This window comes from Carlito syrichta, unplaced genomic scaffold (assembly GCF_000164805.1).
Source record: "Carlito syrichta isolate Samal-C Ts95f unplaced genomic scaffold, Tarsius_syrichta-2.0.1 Scaffold304635, whole genome shotgun sequence".
NCBI lineage: Eukaryota > Metazoa > Chordata > Mammalia > Primates > Tarsiidae > Carlito > Carlito syrichta.
In genome coordinates, this window is record NW_007248731.1 from 1,070,326 (window position 1) to 1,074,215 (window position 3,890).

The 3,890-nt window shown below is 49.6% G+C and overlaps 1 pseudogene; it reads right to left on the minus strand.

The window, feature by feature from the left end:
• Positions 1 to 627: 627 nt before the first annotated feature.
• On the minus strand, positions 628 to 2,267 carry LOC103262856 (annotated as a pseudogene).
• Positions 2,268 to 3,890: the final 1,623 nt, after the last annotated feature.

The window sequence follows — 3,890 nt, forward strand, 5'->3', positions numbered from 1 at the left end:
GACACAGATTAGTGTTGTCTGGGGTGGCAGGGGAGTGATTGTTTCATAGGGTGATGGGGGTTTTTTGGAGCTTGACAGAGGTGGTGACTACTCAATATTCAGAATGTATTAAATGCCACTGATTATTCATTTTAAAACGATTGACCTTAGACTAGGTGAATTTCACCTCAATTACAAAACCCAAATACTCAAGCTGCTTCAACCAGTGCAATCCCTAGTGAACAGCACTGCCCACGAGGATGGACTTGGAACCGGACGCAGCTGTCCGGGTGCCCCGGACTCTGCTGCTGCTCCCCATCCTGGGATCTCCTTCAGGAAGACACTCTCTTTTGCCTTCGATCTTCTCTGCCCTGTTCGAGCCCATCCCACCTGGCTGACTCCTCTCACATTCTCTCCTTGAAGAAGCATTTTAAGAGGAAGTTACATGGGAGAAAGACACATTTAATAAAACATAAATAGATTTGTCTAGGTAGCCATAGGTTAAGAAAGAGGAAACTGACAGGGATGTCCCGTCTGACTCTTGCTGCCTGGCAGGGACGGAGCAGCACCGCCACACGACTTCAGATCATGTGTGTGGTGGGTGTTTAGGAAAGCAAAGAAGTGGAGTGGTGGGCTGATGGCCCGTCACATCCTGGCCTCACTTTCAGTGCTGCTCCTGGGCTGCCGCGAAGTTCAGCAAGTCGATGGCGGTGACGACCCCAAACACCATCTGCTGCTGGGTGGGCTTCCCATGGCTGTGGTATTGGATCTGTTCGTGCACCACCAGTGCAAAGTGGGCCATCTCCAGGATGTGCGAGAGCCTGCCCAGAGTGTCTGTCAGGCGGATCTGTTTGAACTGCTTGTAGATGACTTTGCGGACTTGACCTGACGGCTGCACCTTCCCAGCGAGCAGGGATGACAGCATGTTCCCAAGCGTCACCATCCCCAGGATCACCCTGAATTCATCCACCACGGGCGCCTGATCGAAGCTTTTCTCTCGAAGGATCTCTATGGTATGTTCACAAGTGACCATAGGCAGCACTGTGAGTGGGGCCGATAGGCTCAGCTCCTGCACCCGGAGGTGCCACCACCATGGCTTCTTCACTGTGAGGGCCTCCTCCTTCAGGAAGCTCTTCTACAGCATCCATTTGTCACTCAGGAGCTTGGACATGGACGGGTAGGATGACCACACAGCGCTGACCTTCCTGCAGCTCCTGGGCACGCTTCACAGCCACGGACACTGCGCTGCTGGCACTGCCACCACACAGCAGTCCCTCCTGTGAGATCAGCATGCGGGTGAAGGCTCATCATTGCTCTTGAACCACTTGTCCACCACTGTCCTGTCCAGCACGGTGACGATAAAGTCGTAGCCGATCCCCTCCACCTCGTAGGCCGTCAGCTCCGTCTGGTTCAGCTCTTCCAGCTCAGCAAGGATGGAACCTTCAGGATCCACTCCAGTGATTCTGTATCCAGGACACTTCTCCTTCTGCTTCCTGGCGATGCCTGTGATGGCGCCCCCTGTGCCCGCCGAAACCACCAGCATGTCCAGCTTTCCATCTCACTGTTGCAGGATCTCCTCGGCGGTGGTGTCATAGTGAGCCAGGGGGTTGTTGGCGTTGCGGTACTGGTCCAGTATGTGAGAATTGGGGATCTCATTCTTCAGCCGCCATGCCACCCCCACGTGTGACTTGGGGGAGTCAAACCTGGTGTTGGTGGGTGTCCTCATGATCTCAGGCCCCAGGGCCCACAGGACATCCACCTTCTCCATGCTCATCTTCTCCGGCATGACGATGATGCAGCGATAGCTCTTCACAGCAGCAGCAAATGCCAGCCCGATTCCTGTGTTGCCAGATGTTGGTTGAATGATGGTGTCCCCCGGCTTTAGTGTCCCAGCACGCTTGGCATCCTCAACCATGCGCAGGCTTATGTGGTCCTTCACGCTCCCACCTGCGTTGAAGAATTCACACTTGGCCAAGAGCTCACACTTCAGGCCAAACTGCTTCCTGATTTGTTGATTCTGATCATGGGAGTGTCTCCAATTTTCTTCAGAATATCAGGCAAGATTTTTGGAGATTTTGCCTGGGCCTCGTGGTGATGTGGGGAGTCGGCAACAGACCTGCCCAGCTGCCAGGTGCACCTGCTGGGGCATCAGGCCGGATCCACAGGTGCTCCTTGGCTTCCTTATCCCCCGAGGGTGCCTTCTTCTGGCCCCCTTTCCCCAGGTGTGCCTCTGAGAGGTGGCGGCACCCTGCAAGCCCCTCTTCTGCCTGGGGTGTCTCAGAAGGCATGTTGAGATCAGACTGTTGACTCTGACAATTCACAGCAGTTCAAGTTCTGTAAGGAGACATGACAACAAAGTGTAATGTGGTGTCCTGGGCGGCAGCGCGGGACGGGCTGGGCACGCTGACGGCCCAGACAGCTGCCAGGGAGGACGGAGATCCTGTTACTTTTGATATACAGGTTGCATATTTAACAGCCTGGAAAGCTGCATTTTAAAGTATTATAGGCTCCAAATATTTGTAATTACCTTGAATCCATCAGAGGTTACTAAAAACCTGACATAATTTAAATTTATTTACCAAACAACTGTATAGTAAATATTATGTTCTTAGAAATAAGATCCAGGTTTAAGGCTGTCTTTTTTCTTTTTTTTTTTTTTTCTTTTGAGTTGGAGTTTCACTCTGTCGCCCAGGTTGGAGTGCAGTGGAATGCTCATGGTCACCCCAGCGTCAAACTACTGGGCTCAGGTGACCCTTCCGTCTCAGCCTCCCAAGTAGATGGAACTACAGGCGCACGCTACCATGTCCAGCTAATTATTATTTTTTAACTGTAGAGATGAGGTCTCACTAAGTTGCCCAGGCTGATCTTGAACCTGTGGGCTCAGGCCTCATGTCCCTTTATAGCTAAACCTAGAGAGAGTACTCTTCTGATTCCTATCATAATAGATTAGTTTTGCTGCCCTAATGATCAGCTAAATATATTATACAGTATGTTCACAGGTGTGTGACTTCTCTTACTCAGTATAATGTTTTTGAGATTCATCCATGTTGTTGCATTTATGAGTAGTTCATTCCTTTATATCTCTTAGTAGAAATCAATAATATGGGCCGGGTACAGTGGCTCAAGCCTGAAATCCCAGCACTTTGGGAGACTGAGGTGAGGGGATTGCCTAAGCCCACAGATTCGAGAACAGCCTGGGCAACATGGCAAGACCTTGTCACAGCGATAAATCAAAATATTAGCTGGGTGTTGTGGGTGTGTGCCTGTAGTTCCAGCTACTTGGAAGGCTGAGGTAGAAGGATCACCTGAGCCCAGCAGGTTGAGGCTGCGGTGGTTGTGAGCGTGCCACTGCCCTCCAGCTTGGGCAACAGAGTGAGACTCTGACTCAACAAAACAAACAAACAAACAAAAAAGAATTCAGTATTATGAATACACCATATTTTCTACCCATCCTCTTGTTGTACATTTTACTTTTCTCCAACTTGTTATGATTGCGATTGCAGTTGCTATGCGCAGTCAGTCTTGCACAAGTCTTCCTATGGACAACGTGTGCTTGAATAAATACCTGAGAAGAGAATTGCTGAGTCATATAATGAGTATATGTTTAACTTAATAAGAAATTCTTGTTTTAAAATATCAGTAGCAATAGAGGAGTGCTCCAGTGACTTCACACCTGTACTTGTTTCCTAGGGCTTTCATAACAACATACCACAAACTGGCTTACCACAGCAGAATTTTATTGTTTCACAGTTTTGGAGATTGGAAGTCCAAAATTAAGATGTCAGCAAGGCTGTGCTCCTTCCAAAGTCTCCAGGAGAGGATCATTCCTTGCCTCTTCCAGATGTTCCTTGGTTTGTAGATGCTCACTTCAATCTCTGCCTCTATCTTCATGTGACTTTTTCCTCTTGTCT